Source organism: Micromys minutus, assembly GCF_963924665.1.
Source record: "Micromys minutus genome assembly, chromosome: 32".
NCBI lineage: Eukaryota > Metazoa > Chordata > Mammalia > Rodentia > Muridae > Micromys > Micromys minutus.
The window spans coordinates 22067138-22088270 of record NC_137967.1 but is presented as its reverse complement, the minus strand read 5'-3'; the positions used below and the strand labels follow the sequence as shown (position 1 = coordinate 22088270).

Sequence of the window (21133 nt, the reverse complement as noted above, 5' to 3'; positions counted from 1 at the left end):
GTTATGGGATTATTTAGATGGTTTACCTGGTCCTGGTTTAACTTTAGTATCTCATATCTGTCTAGGAATTCATCTATTTTCTCCAGATTTTCCAGTTTTGTTGAGTACAGGCTTTTGTAGTAGGATCTGATGACATCTTGAATTTCCTCAGCTTCTGTTGTTATGTCTTCACTTATATTTCTGATTTTATTTATTTGGATTCTGTTTGTGCCCACTAGTTAGTCTGGCTAAGGGTTTATCAATCTTGTTAATTTTCTCAAAGAAACAGCTTTTGTATTTGTTGATTCTTTGAATGGTTCTTTTTGTTTCTATTTGGTTAATTTCTGCTCTGAGTTTGATTATTTCTTGCTGTCCACTCCTCATGGGTGTACCTGCTTTCTTTTGTTTTAGAGTTTTAAACTGTGATGTCAAGTTGCTAGTTTGTGCTCTCTCCAGTTTCTTTTTAGAGGCACTCAGAGGTATGAGTTTTCCTCTTAGTACCGCTTTCATTGCATACCATAGGTTTGGGTACGTCGTGTTTTCATTTTCATTAAATTCTAAAAAATCCTTAATTTCTTTCTTTATTTCTTCTTTGACCATGCTATTGTTTAGTAGAGCATTGTTCAGTTTCCATCTGTATATGGGCTTTTTGTTGTTATTAAAGACCATCCTTAGACCATGGTGATCTGATAGGATGCATGGGAGTATTTCAATAGTCTTATATCTATTGAGGCTCGTTTTGTGACCAATTATATGGTCAGTTTTGGATAAGGTGCCATGAAGTGCTCAGAATAAGGTGTATTCTTTTGTTTTAGGGTGAAATATTTTGTAGATGTTTATTAATTCCAATTGGTTCATAACCTCTGCTGGTTTTACTGTATTCTTGTTCGGTTTCTGCTTCCATGATCTGTCCATTGTTTAGAGTTGGGAGTTGAAGTCTCCAACGATTATTGTATGTTGTGCAATGTATGTTTTAAGCTTTAGAAGGATTTCTTTTCTGAATATGGGTGTACTTGTATTTGGAGTATATATGTTAAGGATTGAGATTTTCTCCTGAACAACTTTCCCTATAATGAGTAAAAACTGTCCTTCTTTATCTTTTTTGATAACTTTTGGTAGAAAATCAACTTTATTCAATATTAGAATGGCTACTCCAGATTGTTTCTTGGGGCTGTTTGCTTGGAAGTTTTTTTCCCAACCTTTTACTCTCAGATATTGTCTGTCTTTGTCTCTGAGATGAGTTCCCTTTATGCACCAAAATGCTGGATTCTGTTTATGTATCCAGTCTAACAGTCTATGTCTCTTTATTGGGGAATTGAATCCATTTATGTTAACAGATATGAAGGAATAGTGGTTGCTGTTTTCTACTATTTTTTTCTTTTAGAAGTAGAATTGTATTTGTGTGTTTTTTTTTCTTTTGGTTTTCTTGTTTAGTTATTTTTTGTTTTGCTTTGTCCAAGATGTGGTTTCCCTCCTTGTGTTTGGTTTTCCATCTATTATTCTTTGCAGAGCTGGATTTGTGGTCAGATATTGTGTAAATTTACTTTTGTTCTGGATTATCTTGGTCTCTCCATTTATGGTTATAGAGAGTTTTGCTGGGTATTGTAGCCTGGGCTGACATATGTGTTCTCTTAATGTCTGTAAGATGTCTGTCCAGGACCTTCTAGCTTTTATAGTCTTGGTTCAGAACTTGGGTGTAATTCAGATTGGTCTGCCTTTATATGTTACATGACCTCTTTCCCTTACTGCTTTTAATATTCTTTCTTTGTTTTGAACACTTGGCGTTTTGACTGTTATGTGTCTGGAAAAATTTCTTTTCTAGTCCACTCAATTTGGAGTTCTGTAGGCTTGTTTTATGCTCATGGTCATCTCATTCTTAAGGGTAGGAAAGTTGTCTTCTATGATTTTGTTGAAGATATTTACTGTGCCTCTTAGTTGATGTTCTTTTCCCTCTTCTATTCTTATTATCCTTAGGTTTAGTCTTCTCATTGTGTTCTGGATCTCCTGGACATTTTGGCTTATGAGCTTTCTGGTTTTGCATCTTCTCTAAATATGTTGTCTGTGTTTTCAATGTTGTTTTTAGACCCTGAAATTCTCTCTTCCAACTCTTGTAGTCTGTTGCAGATGCTTGCACCTGTGACTCCTGATTTATTTTTTAGGTTTTTCCACTTCCAAGGTTGTGTCTTCTTGTGTTTTCTTTATTGTTGCTATTTTCATTTTCAATTCCTTTATCTCTTTGGTTGTGTTTTCCTGTAGGTCTTTGAGTTCTTTGAGTGATTTTCATGTTTCTTCTTTAAAAGCTTCTATTTGTTTATGTTGTCCTCCTACTTGTTTAAGGGAGTTATTCATGCTCTTCTCAGAGATCACCATCATCTTCTTGAGGTATGATTTTAGGTCTGAGTCTTTTTTTTTTTTTTTTTTTTTTTCTGGTGTGTTTGGCAATCCACTTCTTTCTGTGTTGGGAGAGCTGGGTTCTGATGTTTCCAGGTTGTCTTAGTTTCCATTGCTTAAGTTCTTTCATTTTCTTCTTGCCATTTTGTTGTCTGTGATTATATGTGATCTTGTTGTCAGTGATTGGTATTCATCTCTCCCTTAGACTTGAGGGCCCATGGGCTCAGGAAGAAAACTGCTTCTAAGTGTTCAGCTTTTAATGGGCAAGCAGTGAGTTCTGGTAGCAGTGACTCAGCTCTGTCTTTGTGGGCTCTGCTTTGGGAGCTCTTGTGAGGCTGTTCTGGTAGCTCAGCTCTGTGTCCACAGGTCCTAAGTACTACTGGCAGGGACCTGGCTCTTTCTCTAGGCCAAAACGGACCCTTTTCCAGAGAGCACAGTACTTTCTTCTCTTGGAGAACTCCCTGTGTGCTCTTCCTGGGTCTATGTGCCAGGCTCCCCCTCTATTCCAGGTGTAAGAGTGTCTGTAGAGTTGAACTTCAATTACTGCCTTTCCCCGGCAAACCCCAGCTCCCACTGAAAAGGGCCTGTGCCTGACTGTAGACCTGTGTGTCTAGTCTGTGAGCTCAGGCTTTCCAGGGTGATCCCGAGTCTCAATCCCAGAAGTCTGGCCCCACTGTGGATCAGAGGGGTGCATTTTCTGCTTGCTCTGCCTAGCCCTCTCTGTGCTTTGGTTACCCATAGCACAGTATCACTAGGGCTGTTTTCCTAGATCTCTATTGTTCTAGGTGGCAAAGGGCCCAAGTGTTTGTTCTGTGTCCACAGGCTTTCTGGGCAGATCCTAAGTCCCTATGCCAGAGGTCTGGCCCTACTGTGGGCCAAAGGGGTATGTTTTCCATGTATTCTGCCTAGCCCTCTCCATGCCCTCGTTACTCACAGTGCAGTATCACCAGGCCTGTGTCCCCAAACCTCTGCTGCTCCAGGTAGCAAAGGGCCTGAGTGTTTGTTCCGCGCCCATGGGCTTTCTGAGCAGAAACCAAGTCCCTATGCCAGATCTGGGTCCTGCCACATTGTGAGCTTCAGGGGCCTGTTTTCTGCATGCTCTGCCTAGCCCTCTCCTTGACTTGGTTACTCACAGCGCAGTATCACCAGGCCTGAGTCTCTGAGACCTCTGCTGTTCCAAGTGGTCAGTACTTGATTTTTTAAAGGTTTGATAATATGCATTGAAATCTTACTATTTACAAAGTTAATAAAATGTATCTAAAACAAAACATAACATGTACGTAGTCAAAGTTTTTTGGTGTGTAAAGGTTAAACCTAATGATTTTTAACTACCAAAAATTGCCACAAGGCTATATTTTTAGCTCTTGAGTTATTAATAATAGGTGTACCTCCACTCTGAGAGGGTGCTATGCATTTATTATTTTTTTCTAAGAAGGACTGAGGCTTCCACTTTTTGAGCTCATTCATTATTAAATTATGACTTGTTTAAGCACCATGAATTTGTTTGCATGCTAGAGTTTTTCATTTTTGTCAGGTCAACTATGAGGAATTGTGTTGTTTTCCCATGTTTTTAAGACTTTCTTTTGTCCTAATATATGATACTGATTAGAGGAAGTTCAATGGACTATTGTTAACAATGCATATTCTAGAGTGTTTGGATATAATGTTCTATAGATATCTGTTAAATTCATTTTCTCTATGATATCATATAATTATATTAATTTTCTATCAGGATGACCAGTCTATGGCTGAGGTTGAGACTATTATGAAGCCTCATGATAGCCTGTGATTTTACATCTAGTAGTATTTTCTGGGTAAAAATAGGTGACCTCTATTTGAAATTGTACAGTATTCCCAATGAAGATACCCTCAATCAGCAGAAAGTGAGGTTTATCCTTTCTCAGTTTGGTTTCAAGTCTGTTTTGTCAGATTATAATAGAAACACCTTGCTTTTTAACTCCATTTGCACAAATCACCATTTTTATTATTCCATTGTAACATTTGTCTTTTATGCCAAAATACAACAAATATATACTTCCTCCTATATTTATTCAATCTGCTAGCCTTTGTTTTTTTCATTACTGAATTGACACCATAAATATTCAATTACTATAGAATAGTCCTTATTCATTCATGTCATTTTGATGATTTTTCTTTTCATTTTTTTTTCTTTTTCTTCTTTTTTTTTTTTTTTTTTTTTTTCATTTTGATGATTTTGCCAAAGAACTTGAGATTTTATTTCTGTATTTCTTTTTTTTTTTTTTTTTTTTTTTTTTTGGAGGTTTCCAGAATGCCTTTATTTTCAGACATAGAACTTAAATACTGAGTCAAAAAAAGTTTTAATAAAATATAAAACATTCTGCTGCCACATTGAATGTAACCATATTCAGTGTCTGCCCTGTATACATGTATTTCTGCATATATATATATATATATATATATATATATATATATATATTTCCATGTGTATGTATGTATATATACACATTATTCTTTCTGTAGTTACAAGAAATACTCTTTTTAATCTTCTGATTCTTACCCCACCTGTTACTATCTACTCCTCTACTCCCTACCTAAGCCTTGGATTTCTTTGGAGGGTTCTTTCTAGGGAACTTTCTAGCAGTTTGTTCCCTCAGCCAGTCAGTACTGTGGGGAGCATCTTGTTCATAACTGTTGACATCAGAATGCTACTTTGCACCAATGACCTCTGCACACCGAGGACAGAGAGCATCTGCATGTCCGTCATGCTGTTCAGTGCTGCTCCAGGAATGAACTTCACTGTCTTTAGTGACTCCTTAGCTGCAGCTTTGACCTCTGTGATGTTTACAAACCACTGCTTCCTGGCCCGAATTAGCACAGGTTTCTTGGTTCTTCAGTCACAGGGGTAGCTGTGCACAGTGTCCTCTTCTTTCAGCACACTCTTGGTAGCCTGAAGCATCTTTATAACCACATCTGTTCCCTCTTTAAGTACAGCCTTGTTCTGAAGTTCAGGGCCTGCAGCTTCCGTGAACATCCCACCTTCATCCACTAAGCACTCCATAGAAAGGCTGTGCTGAGATGCTACGCTGTAATCTTCCATACCGTGAGCTAGGGCTGTGTAAACCAACGCTGTTCCTTTAGCCATAGTCACGTGAGTGGCAGGTAAAAGAGGAGACACTTTATCAGGAATTAAAGGATGACTAAAAGTGCCACCTTCCAGATCCACACCTGAAAATGTTGCAATAACATCAAATGTTGTTTCCAAGGCAGAAGCAACAGGCGATCTTCAGCCAGGATGTAGAAGCTCCCAGAAACAGAACATTTCACAACAGCATACTTTGCCTCTGGCATATAACAAACAGCCTGATTAGCAGGAATTGTCCAAGGCTGGGTGGTCCAGACTAAAACACTTACGGGGGATGAGGCATCTGTCAGAGATTCCAACTTAGGAGGAGGTTTCAAGAGAGGGAATCTTACATATATCGACCGATTGACATGCTCTGGATTGTACTCGAGCTCTGCCTCAGCCAACGCAGTCCTTGATGATGGAGACCAATACACTGGTTTGTAAGATCGATAAACCAAGCCCTTTTCATACATTCGGTAAAATACTCTCAGCTGTTTGGCTTCGTACTTTGGGTCAAATGTGTAACAGCAGTTATTCCAATCTGCCATCACTCCCCAGCGGACAAACGCCGATTTCTGCTTTTCAATGGCTGCTTGAGCAAATGACCTGGCTTTCTCCCTGATCTCCATGGCTGAAAGAGTCTGGGCACTGACACCAAGCTCTGTTAGCACTTTCGCTTCAATGGGCAAGCCATGGCAATCCCAGCCAGGCACAAAGTGTACCTTGGAACCTCTCATCATATGGAATCAATTGGCAATGTCTTTCAAAATCTTGTTTAAGGCATGCCCAACATGAGGGTCACCATTTGCATGAGGGGGTCCATCATGAAGGCAAAATTCTGTCTTTACTTTTCTTTCTCTTTGCCAGGAATAAAGCTCTGAAAAGCCACATTTCTGCTGGATCTCCAGCTCCGTGTCGGACTGCTGGTGGCCCAGCAGCTTCATCGGGAAGCTGGTCTGCGGCAGGCTGCTCTGGGGACTGTCCGCTCCGGCCACTGAGTGTACCACGAGCCTCCTAGTCATCCCCAGACACCCCAGGCGGCTGGGGAAACGGGCTGGTCCCCATAAGCTCCCAGCCACGGCGAACACCGCTGTCCCGGGCCTGCGAGGGCGCAGCCCCCAAAGCATGGTGTACAACCCGGGTGGACCCCTCCGCACAGGGCCCGCGGCTGCTGCCCGGGATCTAAATGTAGGAACCCCTTGAAGAGCTAGGCGGTGAGGGACCTATTTCTGCATTTCTTGATGACAGTTGTTCTACTTTAATTTTATGGTTTCTCTGATAAAACACTGCATACCAGAAGCTATTTAAGGGAAAATTGTGTTTATTTGGCTTATAGTTTCTTTCTTTTTTTTTTTTTTTTTTTCTTCTTTTCTTAATCATTTCATTTGCTTACATTTCAAATGATACCTTTTTTTTTTTTTTTCAGTTATCCCTTGACGACAACCCACCTAAACTCTCCTCAATCTCCCCCACTCACATTGCCTCTCTGAGGGTGCTCCTTCACACACTCACCCACTCTGCCTCAGTTCCCTAGCATTCCCTTATGCTGGGTCATTGAGCCTACCCAATACCATGGGGATCTTCTCCCAGTGATACCAGATAAGGCCATCTCTGATACATATGTAGCTGGAGCCATGTGTCCCTCCAAGTGTATTCATTTGTTGGTGGTTTAGACCCTGGGGGGTTTGAATGGCTGATATTGTTTTTCTTCCTATGAGGTTGCAAACCCCTTCTGCTCCTCCATTCCACCCCCTAAACTCCCCATTTGGGGTCCCACCACTCAATCAGATGGCTGGCAGCAAACAAGCATCAGCATTTGCAGGCACTGTAAGAGACTCTCAGGAAATAGCAATAACAGGCTCCTGTCATCAAGCATGATGAATCCCCAGGTAGGACAGTCTCTAGATGTCTCTTCTCCACGCTTTGCCCCTATATCTTTTTAGATAGAAGAAATTCTGGGTTAAGTTTTTTGAGAAAGGTAGGTGGTCCCATCCCACAATCAGGGGTGGGGAATCATGACTATACTTTCAATACAATATCAACAAGTTCTCTCTCCCCTTTGTTGGGAATTTTATATAATATCATCCCCATTGGGTCCTGGGAGCCTCTTGTTTTCCTGGCATCTGAGACTATCTGTTGGCTACCCCATGCTCCCCATCCTGCATTGCTACATCCTCTGCTCAATTTCCTGCCTCTGTGCATCTCAGGAGTCCCCTCCCTCACCTGATCCTGCTTCTCTTTTTCCCTCTTCCCCTCCTCTTTTTCTCCCAAGTTCTTCTCATTCTCTACCTCCCATGATTATTATGTTCGCCCTTCTAAACAGAACTGAATCGTCAACACTTGGATCTTTATTCTTGTGCTTGTTATGGCCTGTAAGCTCTATTTTTGGTATTCCAAGGTTTTTTTTTTTTTCTCTAATATTCTCTTATCAATGAGTGTACTCCATGTGTGTTCTTTTGTGGTTGTGTTACCTCACTTAGGATGATATTTTTCAGTACCATCTATATTTCTGAAAATATCATAAAGTCTTTGTTTTTGTGGCTAATTAGTAGTTCATTGTGTGAATGCACCACATTATTCTGTTGAGGGATATATGGGTTTTTACAGCTTTGGGCTATTATGAAAAAAGGTAATTAATATAGTGGAGTATGTGCTTTTATTATATGTTGGAGCATCTATTGGGTATATGTGCAGAAGTGGTATAGCTTGGTCCTCAGAGAATACTATGTCTAATTTTCCTATGAACTTCCAGACTGACTTGAAGAGTGGTTATACCAGATTGCAATCTCACCAGCAGTGTAGGAGAGCTCCTTTTTCTCTCCTCTTTCTCCACATTCTCACTAGCATCTGCATACTTTTGTTTTCACCTTTAACAGTTTTATGTCTTTATGTTAATCACTATTTACAGGAATAAGTTTTCTGTTAATGTTTGAGAGATTCACTAAAATAAAAAAGGTAGCTATAATGAAAAGTGGTTATTAATCTATTCTTGAAACATATTCAAAAAGCTCATATTATATAGGATAAAAAGGTGTTAGGTATGAAAACTGGTATCCTTCAGGAGTTATGGAAATTATTAGTAGCATGTAGCTCTGGCATTGCAACCTTTCAGGGAAATGTTCCTGCATGGAATTAGGGGTAAGTAAGTCTACAAGGAAATGAATTTACTAATGAGCTTTATTTTATCAGCTTACTTCTCTCTCTCTCTCTCTCTCTCTCTCTCTCTCTCTCTCACTCACTCACTCTCTCTCTCTCTCTCTCTCTCTCTCATGTCTGTATGTGTGTATCAAATATGACATTTAATGTTGTAAATAGACTACTTTGATTCTTTTTATAAAGCTGTCTGCCATTGTTTAAATAAAAGAATAAACCAAGCAGACTCTTTTTTCATATTTTGTAATTAACACCTTCCTCCTCTCTGCACTCATTTCCATATGAATCATGGTTTGAGCACATCTATGGATGGTCATCCATAAGATAAGAGAAAAACTTTCTTTTATTATGCTATTGAAACTTGAAAAGGGTAACCATCATTCTTACACAGTTAAACAATCTCTTAAAAAACTCACTTCATGTAACATTGCACCTTCTTTAGTGTCCCCATTCACCTATTGTGTTAAGCTCAGAACAGTCACTCGATGTAAGCATATTATTAGGCCCTTTATTATTTATTTACTTGTATCTGTCTTTTCATGTCAAGGTTCTTATCCATCATCTATTTCTTTGTTTCTTTTTTAACTTTAAACTAGTTCACTCTGAGGTAGAGTAAAAGTAACTCACACTTGCACCACAGGATTTTATAATTCTGTGAATGTAACACATATAATACATCTGATAAAAAAATGGTTAGTAGAAAATTATAAAGCACTGTCATTCTATTGTGATGAACTGTATGACAGGTTTATTTGACCATTGAGAAAAGGAACAAAGGCATGAAACCCATCAGACAATTCTGTGAAAGCACACGTGCTTGAGTGACATTCACGTGACTAAGCAATATTCAAATATGGCCAGGCATATCCAGACTGTAGCCAGTCAGGGAGGATGGTATTTTCTGCTTTGCAGAACTTAGAGATAAATAAGTTTGGCTAGGACACATACACTGGAATTTTCAAAATTCATAGTAGAAAATATTTTACATGTTTAAACATTATGTAAGACATATGACTAAATGACTTATATGCAATATATTTATCTGATAATTAAAAGTTTTATATATATTGAAATGTCCCACTGAAAGTTACAATTATTTCAAAAAAGAAAATTTGAATGTGGCTCTATTTCTAGCAGTGGGAGATGGAGGCTAACTCTGTGGTTCAAGGTTATCATTGGTTGTATGGTGATCTAGAGGTTAGACTTTGCTATAAAAGCCATTGTTTCAAAAGACTAATATAATAATTTTAAGTTGATTTGTGTAATTTATTTTTACTTAAGTAAATAATGCCATTTGTAATGAAGACATAAAAATAGTACAAAATATAAGCACAAATATTTTCATTTGATCAGCAGTTGAAAAGTTTATAGGGTTTCGCAGTTATAGGTAATAAGTAGCCATCAGTTACATATCAGAGATAAAGAAGTCAGTTTTACTTTTAATTAAAAAAGAAAATTGCAGTGAGTACATACCATGTCAGATAAAATGCTTGTGTCTTCTTAGAACTGTTGAAAAAATTAATTGAGGAGAATAAGCAGACTTACCTCTACTGTTTTTCTTACTGAAACAGATTGTTGTAATATAGAAGGTTACTAACTATTGTAGTTTTGTGTGGATTTTTTTTGTAAATTTTATAATTTAAAACATTGTAAGTTCTGGGCATATACCGCAGAGAAGCTCCAACATACAAGAAAGACACATGCACCACAATGTTCATAGCAGCCCTATTTATAATAGCCAGAATCTGGAAAGAATCCAAATGTCCCTCAGTAGATGAATGGATACAAAAATTGTGGTACATTTACACAATGGAGTACTACTTAGCTTTCAAAAATAATGACTTTATGAAATTCTTAAGAAAATGGATGCATCTAGAGAATATCATCCTGAGTGAGGTAACCTAGTCACGAAAGAACAGACATAATATGCAGTCACTGATAATTGGATACTAACCCCAGAAAACTCTGAACACCCCAGAAAGAACTCACAGACTATATGAAGTTGAAGAAAATAAAAGAAAATGAAAAACCTTTATGCTTAATCTTTACACACCAAGAAAACATTGACTATTTCCAGGTTACATCTTGTTTTACATGTACTTTGTGCTCATTGTAACTAGTAAGATCTTAATGCATACTATCAAACTTTAAAAAAACAAGTACTGACAAAAATATATTCGTATACTTTTATGCAAAATGCTTAAAGTCTGTACCTTTATCTTTGTTTTTTTAAATAAAGTTGTTCAATTAAAAATGTAAGTTTAAGTTCATTTTACAATATTCTTCCATCCTATCTTTTTTTCCTAAATTTTCTCCCTATCTATACCAACCCAGCCTCAAGTTCTTTCTCAAGAACCAAACAAAAAAGAAATAAATAAAAATTCAATAAAACACAACCTCAAAATTAAGAAAACAAAATAAACAATACCAAAAAGAAGAAAATCTCACAAAATTGTAAACAAATAAAACTGTGTGTGTGTTTGTGTGTGTATGTGTGTGTGTGTGTGTGTGCATACACACACTCACACCTACTCAAACATGAACAATGCAAAAGAGCAAAGCAATAAAATGTGGAAACTAGTATGTTTTTGTCAACTACTAAAGATGAGTACTGCTCTGGACTGTTTGATGTACCTATTGTTATCCTACTGAAAACCAGAAATTTTTTATCTGTCTGTCTATCTTATCTATCTATCTATCTATCTATCTATCTATCTATCTATCTATCTACCTACCTACCTACCTACCTATCTATCTACCAGTGACAGTTCATGTGTTATCTTTAACCCTACTATCTAGACTTTCATTCATTTATTCCTTTTTAACATAACCAAATAAAATACAATAATTTTTTAAATATTATTACAAAGTTGGACAAAACACAGATGAAACAAGCTGGCTTCAACCTCAGAACTGACTTGGGGTCATGTTACACTGTTGTCTAGTTGTCTTTTTTTTTTTTTAATCCTCACTCCCGTGGCTGTGCTGAACCTGTTGACTGTCTGAGCTGGCTTGGTTAGATTGCAACTGAATATTGGAGCTCCAGTAAGCAGATTACAGTGATGGATACCATGTAAAGTGTTTACAAAGGAAAGTAAGATGGTGATAAACCATGTAAAGAAGGGAAATGTATTTGTAAAGTGTCCTTTGTATATGTGTTTAGAGTTACGCTGAAATCTAGAGAAGCAAAGATAATTCTCATATATGCTTTTAGTCTTTGGACCCTGACAAGAGATAGATTACCCCACAGGCATGAGAGAGAATGGTTTTGAGAAAGGCAGTAGTTCCCAACTATCAAGATGTGCGTTGGCAAACGAGAAGGAGAATGAACATAAGCTGTTTCAGAGCTCTCCTAGGTACAGAAGTACAGGAGACACCTTGCATTTTTATGACTCAGATTGGAAGAATGCTTACTCCTGTTTCTTGGTCCCGTAGGTAGATTATCGGGATCCCTTTGGTGGGACATTGTCCAGATCTCTTCCCGCTCTGTCTACTGTCTGATTTTGGTGCACCAATATGTCCATGTCTGTCGGTTTATGTCTGCGTTTTTATTCATTGCTCGAATGTTGTTCTGTGTTTCAAGTTTTTAAAAAAGTGGTACAAATAATTGAACTATGAGCTGTAGCTACTGCTTTTAAAATGCTGAAAAATCAAGCTTTTATTTTGTATACTGATTGCCAATATATAGCTAATAGTTTGCAGATGATTGAAACTCTTCCTTCTTTAGATACTGCTAGTTCTCAAACTCTGCAATTATATATGCAAATACAATTACGTTTAAGAGAAGTAATTTTCTCTCATTTTATAGGACATTTGAGAGCTCATACTAGATTTCCTGGACCCCTTACTGAGGGCAATGCCACCACAGATTTGTATACCAAACTGTTTATAGGCTTTGCACAGGAATGATTAGCCAAACAGTCTCATCCTTTACATCACGAAAATAGTAATAGTTTAAGACAATAATTTGGAATTTCTAAAGAATGTGCAGGTCAAATTGTAAAGACATGTCCTGAATGTTTTCAATTTCTTCCTATACCACATAATGGTATTAATCCTTGAGGATTTATACCTCATAAATTATGAAAAATAAATTTTACCAACATTTCTGGTTTTGGAAAATCAAAATAAGTACACATAACTATAGCCACCTTTTCAGACATTCTAGTTGTTGCTAATTAGGTTTTTTGGCCTGTGCCTGGACAAACCACACCAAATCAAGATGGTTCCACATAGAGAGGTTCTAATAAAATGAAGGGACATGGGTTGGGATAAAGAGATGAGAAAGAGAGGGATATATATATATATATATATATATATATACAGAGAGAGGGGGGGGGAGGGAGGGAGGGAGGGAGGGAGGGAGGGAGGGAAGAGGAGAGGAAAGGAGAGGAGAAGGGAGGGGAGGGGAGGAGAGGGGAGGGGAGGGGAGGGGAGGAGAGGAGAGGAGAGGAGAGGAGAGGAGAGGAGAGGAGAAGAGAAGAGAAGAGAAGAGAAGAGAAGAGAAGAGAAGAGAAGAGAAGAGAAGAGAAGAGAAGAGAAGAGAAGAGAAGAAAGGGTAAGGGGGTTGGGTATTTTAGGAGAGTAGTGATGTCATTTGCTCTCAATTGGAGGTGGGCTTCTAAACTGGTGTATACTGGACATGTTTGGCTGTTTTCATGGCTATGAATGTGCCAGGTCCCTGCCACCTGTGGGTGGCACTATCGCTGGGGGTAGGAGCTGTCCTAATGCCAACAATCCTCCCTTTTTCCTATCATAAAAAGAAGAAAATGGGGGGTGATGGAGAAAAGAGAATAGGGGCATTGGGTCTCTTAGGCTACTTCTGCTGCCTTGTAGCATCTTGGAATGTGGCTGGTTTTCATGATTGGGATTCACTTGGTAAATGTTTGCATCAGGCTTTCCTGTGGACAGTGGCTTGCAATCCTGTAACAGCAACTGATTGATAGTTTGGTTAGAAACCATTGAAGGAACATAGAAACAAGATTGATAAGGCAGAGAGTTAATAGTAATGCCAGAAAGATGACTAAAATGAGTGTTACAGAGGGGAGTATACATGTCCATATAGGGTTTTCAAAGGTCCAGGAACCAGGGGTATCACATTCCTTGGAATTTTGTATGTCTGATTGTAGCTCCTGGATTTTATCTCTCACTATACTGGATTCTTTGCTGTAGAAATAGCATTCATCTGGGAAAAACAGGCAAAGGCCACCTTCTTTTGCTGTCAGGATGCCCAGCCCCTGTTGTTTTTGAAGAACCACAGCTGCCAAGAAATTGATCTATTTCTGGATAGGGAACAAATTTTCAAACATTTTTTGAAACCTGTCCTTTAATGTGGAAGTGTTCTCATTATATTTGGTCATAAAAGTAGCCATTTCTGCTGTCCCAGTGCCAGCACCTAAGGCTATTCCTGACTGGCACGACCTGAACTGCACTCTTATGTTGGGCAGATATCCTATCTACAACTGTAATTGGCAGGGGATTGTTTTCCTGGATTACCACTAGTTCAGAGAAATAAAAAACCAGCATGCAACTTCCTGACCAGCTGGCAACAAACAATGGTATACCTGCGTACCACAGAGTATTGACATATTATTGATTGCTGGGCATTGTAACAGAGATGGGGTATCAGGGGCTGTGATTTAATTGCAGTTGAGGTAGAGTAGCATTTCTACAGAGCATGTGCTGAATGTCTAAAAAATGTTTTTCATGCCAAAAGGAGGGATAGAGTAAAGATATGGAGTCATGGCAACATCATAGTCAGGGCAGCTGACAAAGGGTGAGCTAAGGTTATTCGGGAACATCACAGGAGAGGTGGTAAGTGGCAATTACGAGCTCATTACAAGGGTTATGCATAGCCAGCAGTCTTTAAAGCAACGGAGTCCAGGGGACATTAAGTAGTTAGTATGCTGAAGTTAATATCTGAAGCATAAGGTGGAATGACAAACTGGTACCATTTATGAGAGGAGATGTTAAGGAAGTAAGAGCCTCAAAGGAGTGTTTGATTATTTCTCTTACCCTTTTGATATCTAGGGTTTGGGGAATTGAGACATATTTTCTCTGGATTTTGATATTACTTACTGGGGACCCTGGTTATTTTTACAAAAGAGCTTTCCAACAACTCGTCTCCCACCTAGGATCCCATGGATCTTGATCGTAGAAAAAGTGCCCTGCGTTTTCGGTAGAAGTGGTGGCTCCATGATCATAGCAAATGCATCTGACAAGACCAATATGGGCAGCCTCCATATGCGTCTGGCAATTGTTTACAATTATCTTTAGTCTGGTCAAAGAGAAAGCAGGTAAAGAGATTATAGTACTTGGATGGAATTACTGATACAGGAAAGACAGTAATTTGTATTGATCCTGACATCCAGCCATGGTTTCCTGACCCTATTTGGAAAAAAACTGTTTGTTATCTTCAAGAGTTTCTTGAATCTTGAATCTCAAGATATATGGGCTACCCTGAATTAAACCAAACAGTAAGGGGAGGATCCAAAGCCCTAGTCTAATCCAGTGGTGTTGAATGCCACTGACAGGGTGGAGTCTTATTTTCTGGAACTGGGGACAAGATGGATGGCATTGGTGTCTTCTGGAGCCTAAAAGTGCTTGGTCATGTTAGGGTCGATGTATATGAACAATGTTTAGGTGGAGGGATAAAAGGTGTGAGGTGGTGTTGTAGTAAGTATTAAAAAATATAAAATGGTTTATATTTTTATATTAAGATACAAACTGCACTTCCATATGAGATACTAGACCTATAAAATCCTTAATGTTCATAGATATTTAATGTCAATTAATATCACCTGGGTCTAGCTGGTCCTTGGGAAACTCCATCTTGCTATAACCTCCACTCTCTGCCTGACCTCTCAGAACTCTCCCTCTCCACCTCCCTTGCCCTGCCCCTTTCCTTTATTTTACTAATTAAAATGAAAAGGTTCAGATGAAGTCACCTCTTGAGTATGTAACTGGACAGCCCTTCTTGGGGAAGTGGAATTAACACTAAAATATGAACAGGTGGGAAAGCTAGACCCAATGAGTGAGTCCTTCAAGTTTAGTAGCTATAGGTGTCTGGAGAATCACATTAATAGGGCCCTGACATTTAGAAGAGAGAGGAAGGGTCAATGGTCTGGAGAAGATAGAAGAACTTGGTTTGTAATGTTGACTGGAACTGGAAAAGGTTCAGTGTGGCCAAGGTAAATGGAGGTCAGCAAATTTTCATAGCAGAGAGCAGAGGTGGCAAAGTAATGGGTGAGTAGATGGTTTAGGAGGGGAGAACATTTAGGTGAAAGACCAGGAGTTAGGACCAGACGTCCATGCCTAAGTTCAAATGGTGATACCTGAAGAGGTCGCTCGTTGCAAGCTCATAGTCTGAAAAGAGCCAGAGGTAGGAGTTTTACCCAATCAAGGTGAAGCTCTTCTGACAGCTTGACAAGGGTGGTTTTTAAAGAGCGGTTAGTTCATTCTACATTCCCTGAAGATTGAGGGTGGTAGGGAATATGAGAATGCCAGGGGATGTCTAGAACCTTAGACAGGTTTTGAGAAATTTAGGAGGTAAACTCAGGACCAGCTAAACTCTGGCTGGAAGAAAGCTGGAACACTGAATTTGGAGTAATCTCTCATAGGAGGAGATCAGAGAGAGTCTGAGCCCTTTTGTTAGTTATAGGAAATGCCTCTACCCACACCAAAAAAGTGTCTATCAAAACCAGCTTGTACCTGGCACATTTGGCAGTGGGCATGCAGTTGAAGTCAAGTTGCCAGTCGGTTCCAGAAAGAGAACCTCAAGCCTGATGGGTAGGAAAGAAGGCACTATGATATTGTGAGTTAAAGTCTGACATCTGGCAGATTTTGTAAGAAGCAGAGATAGATTTTAAGAAACATAAATCTTCAGGAGTAGGCTGTAAATGGGTCTTAACAAAATAAGACAATACCTCACTGTTAGGATAGAAGAGTTGGTGAAGATAGGACAGAGTTTGGCAAGTATTGGGGGGTGAAATTGGGATTGTGGGCTGTAGTATAAGAATATACTGATGAGGGTGAGACAAGTCTAGGTCCCTAAGGGCTGCAGTTCTAGCTGCCTTGTCAGCTGGGTCATTTCCATTGGAAACATTAAATCATCAGTATGGGAGGATTTACAGTGGACAATCCCAATAGCTCTGGGGAGATGGGAGGCCTTTGACATGGCCATAATTTGATTTGCATTAGTTACTGATCCTTCTTTAGTTGTAAGTAACCCACACTCCTTCCAGATGGCAGCGTGGGACAGGATGTGGAAAGTGTATTTTGAATCTGTTTAGATGCTAATGGATTGTCCCTGTGCCAATTGACAGGCACAGGTAGGGGTTATTAATTCTGCCTGTAAATTTGTGGTATGAGCAGGAAGGGCCGATGCCTCTACCACCTCTGTGTCTGACACTATGGCATAGCCAGTTCTTCTTGCCCTTCTTGTAGAAAGAAGCTTCTATCTGTATACCAGGTAAATATCCTGAGGCAATGTGCCCTTCTGTATGTGCAAAAGGTGAGGAAACAGTTCTAAAGTTTAAGTGCAGGAATGAGACTGGGGGTGGTTAGCATTTTGTTGAGGAGGAAGACTGGAAATATTGAGAGGTGGGCATGACTGGAATGTGAGTGTGGGGTTTTCTATTAGCACTACCTGGAGAGAAAGAACCCTAGAGGGATGTAGAGTCAGTAAGCCTTTGTACATTAGGAGCTGCAACAGCTTATGAGAAGAAAAATCGGTTATAGGCAACACAAAGTTTAGATTTTTGATTCTAATTAGGAGTTCAGCCACTGCTAAGTTACAAATACAGGGTGTCCATCTCTGGATGGTTACTTCTAGTTTTGTTTTTTTGTTTTTTGTTTGTTTTTTGTTTGTTTGTTTGTTTGTTTGTTTGTTTTGGAGAAATATGCTACATGTGCAAAAGTTGGTCCCACTTTGTGACCTAGGACTCAAAGGGCAAATCCCTCTTTTTCACTTACATAGAGAGAGAAAAAAGGACGAGTCAGGTCAGGGAGATGTAAGGCTGGGTGGGGCCATAAGGAGAGTCTGTTGGAGCTTTTAAAAGGACTTGGTAACAGGTTTGAGAAGATGTTTGGGGATGAAACCTAAAACTCCTTCATATAGGGGGAGAGAAAGGAGTGAAAAGAAAGAAACCCAGGAATGTGGAAAGCTGGCTATTACTAGAAATGATAAAATTCCTTCCTTTGTAGAAGGAACAGTTAGAGACTGAATTAGGTTTCTTCTATCTGACATAATAGCCTTGTGGTTTGAGGTGATTATTAGTTCCAAATAGGTGACCTGAGAAGTAGACAGTTGGATTTGGAGGGTAAGATACTGTACCCTCCACTGGAAAGTAAGTTTAGAAGAATGAATGTGTCATCTTGGCTGATTTTTTAAGGAAGGAATACAGAAAGGAATACCATCTATGTAAAGTACCATCTTATATTTAAGGGCAGGCAAGGACATTAAGTCAGAAGCTATGGCCTTGCCAAACAGGTGTGGGCTATCTCAGAACCTCTGGGGTAGCACAGTCCAGGTAAGCTGGATAGAAGTCATGATTTGTCCAGGTAAAGATGAATATGTCTTGTGACTAGAGGGATGGAGAAAAACGAATCCTTGAGAACTAGGACTGAGAAATGGGAAGTCCCTGAGGGGATAGTGAAAAAGGGAGTATAAAGATTTGCCACAACAGGATGGAGGGGAGCCACTGCCCAATTTATGCACCTGAGGTCTTGAACCAGGCAATAGGTTCTGTTAGGCTTTTTAACTACTAGTATAAGGGTAAAAAAGGAAGAAGTAGGCAAAGGTGTTTTTTCCTTAAGAGGTCAGAAATGACAGAGTTAAGTTTCCTGAGACTCTGGAGGAGGAAGTGTATTGAGCTTGGGTTATGTATCTAGTAGGGTCCAATAATTGGATGACAACAAGAGACTGATGTTTAGCAACAGTGGGGTTCTGGACATCCCAGAGTCAGGGTCTACCTGAGAATCTGGTGAAAGAAACAACATGTTGAGTTTAGTAGGTTGACTGGCTAGGAAAAAGAACAGAAGGGCTGCTGGAAAGCTTGGGTCTAGGAGAATGGGAGGAGCAAAAGAAATAAAGGCTCCCAACTTAGCTAGACAATCCCTTCCCAATAAGGAGACTGGGCACATTATCACAACCAAAAAGGAATGGGTGAGGGGTACACACCTAAAAATGTAACTAAGCAGTGGGGTCTGGTGGGCAAGTTAAGGTTGTACTCCTACCCCAACAATAGGAAAACAGGACAGAGAAGTATGTCCTCGAAAATCTGTCAGGACAGAGTAAGAGGCCCCAATGTCCAAGATGAAGAAGAAGGGCTGCCCACATACCATGATAGCTACCCATGACTCCCTGCTAGTGATGTTAATGTTTTGGTCAAGGGAGCCAAAGCTTTTCAGTCGTCTATAGCCAAGCCTAGATCAGCTGGAGGGTTATTTAGGTGTGATATCTCTCGGTCCTGTGTGACACAAGGGCAATCTACAGCCCAAGTTCCCTCTTGATGGCACCTAGGACATGGCTCCCTTGTTCTGAGGGGCTAGGACAAGCTTTCACGCAGTCTGTTTTCTATTTGGGAGAGTTTATTTAGTGAAAAAGGAGCACGGACACGGACTAGCCCTTCGACGCCAGCCACCTCCATTAACGGGAGGACTGGTGCTGGAACAGGCTTCTCTGGTACCATTTGGTGTAATTTTTGCCGTGGCCTTGGAGCAGGTAACGGGAAGGGTAAAACGAGGTGCAAAGGTGGGGCAGCACATAGCTGGCACCAGCAGGGAGCCCCAATGTGTGTGGAGACGGGGATGGGAGTGTGAAGATGAGAAAGGGTAGGGAGGGGCATCGGCGGTAAGCAGGGCAGATGGTTTGTCCATGCCTCCTGTGAGTCTGGTGGTGGAGGAGAGGGAGAAGCTGGGCTGCGATGGTGGTATGAGTTATTCGGCAGAGGGGCAGAGGAGGGTGGTTCTTTAGCTGGGTTGAAAGTTGTGGTGTCATCTGCTGTATGCCTCATTGTTACAAGGAGAGGGGCAGGACTACAAGAGGAACACAGAGAAGGGTTAGAGCGAAGACAGATAAATGCCTGTATATAGGAAACCACTTTGCATTTACCAAATCTTTTGCTATGTGAATGAAGGACTCATAAAATTAACAAATCTAGGGTGCCATCTTGTGGCCAGTTTGAGTCATTGTCTAATGGATACTGAGTCTAACTCTTCAGAGGTGTTTCAATTTAGATATCTACAGCTGAAGCATCAGTTGTAGAGATTTGAAAATTTGCAGGAGACATCCTAGTGGGGAGACGGGTGATACTTTCTAAGACTTTGAGTTGCCTATTGGGGAGGGGGAGCTATTGAGTTATCTGAAACTGCTGATCCAGTGGATAAACTCAATAGTGAGAGAAAAATCTGCCTACACTCTGAGTTCTGAGTTATCACTTGGTCTTCTGATGGCTGCATCAGGTCTCCCCAATGGTCAATGACTATTTTGAACCTTGGCTGCAGTGAACTAACCCTCTTTGCCAGCAAAGGCTGTCTCAGAAATTGGGGATTTTCCTTGCCAGCTGGAGTGGTAAAACCTATTAATCCGCAGGTATTTGTGCGGGAGTTTTAGCCACGATCTGATATCAGAGAAAGGGAAAGCATGTGACATGTGGCTGACCTGCCTATGTGGTTCACGTGGCAGGAGCTATTGGCACATGGTGGACCACAGTGGGCAACAGGCTTCGAGTGTGTCCAGTGGCCCATCATAACAGCCGCTACTCATGTGGTGGAAGTCTGAGAGTCTGAAGGTTGCTGGCAGGTGGTGTTGTTTGAGCAGCTACAGAGCGGCGAAGGCAATGGTTAAGGGAAGCAGGTGTCTACAACATCATTCAGGTGGCTATGACCATGCTAGACAGAGGCCCAAGGCCAGGGGCATCAATGTTTTTAATTAGATTTCTTGGCTCATGCCCGGACAAACCATATGAAACCAACACGATTCCACATGGAGAGGTTTTAATAGAATGACAGGACAGGAGTCAGATTGAAGAGAAGAGGAAAAGACAGGAGGGCAGTTCAGTCTTTTATGGGGGTAGTGATGTCACCCAGGTGGGCTTCTGAACTGGTGTATCCTGGGAATGCTTCGCTGTTTCTATGGCAATGGATGGGCCAGGTCCCTGTCATCTGTGGGTGGCCCCATCACTGGGGGTAGGAGCCATCCTAATGCCAACACTAGTTGCAAATGCTTTAACAGAAGGAGCAACTAAAAATGTAATTACTCATTGCCTATGTTTTTCTATGCTGCCTGTTCAAAATCAGGTTAAGAAAGATAATAGAACTGGCTATTGAAGTCAAGCATTTGAGATATCTTGTCGACAGTTTAATATTACCCATATTATTGGGACTCCTTATAATTCTCAAGATAGGCTATTGTGAAACTTTTAAATTATAGCTTCATAAAATTAAGAAGGGGGAGTTATACCCCAGTACACCATATGATTATTTAAGTCATGTTCCTTTTCT

The 21133-nt window shown here is 40.1% G+C and overlaps 1 pseudogene across 1 annotated transcript; it reads right to left on the bottom strand.

Annotated features, from left to right (window-relative positions):
• Positions 1-5002: 5002 nt before the first annotated feature.
• LOC308413661 (isoleucine--tRNA ligase, mitochondrial-like) lies at positions 5003-6603 on the bottom strand (annotated as a pseudogene). Its single transcript has one exon. The product of its transcript is annotated as an isoleucine--tRNA ligase, mitochondrial-like (transcript).
• Positions 6604-21133: the final 14530 nt, after the last annotated feature.